Source organism: Cynara cardunculus (assembly GCF_001531365.2).
Source record: "Cynara cardunculus var. scolymus isolate 2C chromosome LG 4, CcrdV1, whole genome shotgun sequence".
Classification (NCBI taxonomy): domain Eukaryota; kingdom Viridiplantae; phylum Streptophyta; class Magnoliopsida; order Asterales; family Asteraceae; genus Cynara; species Cynara cardunculus.
The window spans coordinates 17,080,501-17,080,909 of record NC_037531.1 but is presented as its reverse complement, the minus strand read 5'-3'; positions in this window follow the sequence as shown (position 1 = coordinate 17,080,909).

The window sequence follows — 409 nt, the reverse complement described above, 5'->3', positions numbered from 1 at the left end:
GAAGGAAGGAGAAAGGTATGYAAGGATGGAATTGCCATGATGTTACTAGCTTAACAAACTTGCTTGGACTTCTTTGCCCTTCTCCCTTCTGCCTTCTACCTCTTGAAGTGACCATAATTATATAGAGTTGCATCTCTATTATTCATCTTTAAGAAGTTATTTAATTTCCAATTTATAAATTAAAGAGATTATATTACTTTAACTAACTAAGAAAGCAATTGTCATAAAAATAATTATAGAACTCGCTTAAAGACAAAAGTACACGAGTTTCAACCATTTGCAGGATTGTAGAATATGAATACTCACCTTTTTTTCAAATTAAGTTTGTTTTATAAAACTAACGTTTTTTTAATGTTAGTTATTTTTTGTCCATGATCTGGTGTAAACACAAACCATCTATATGTGTGCT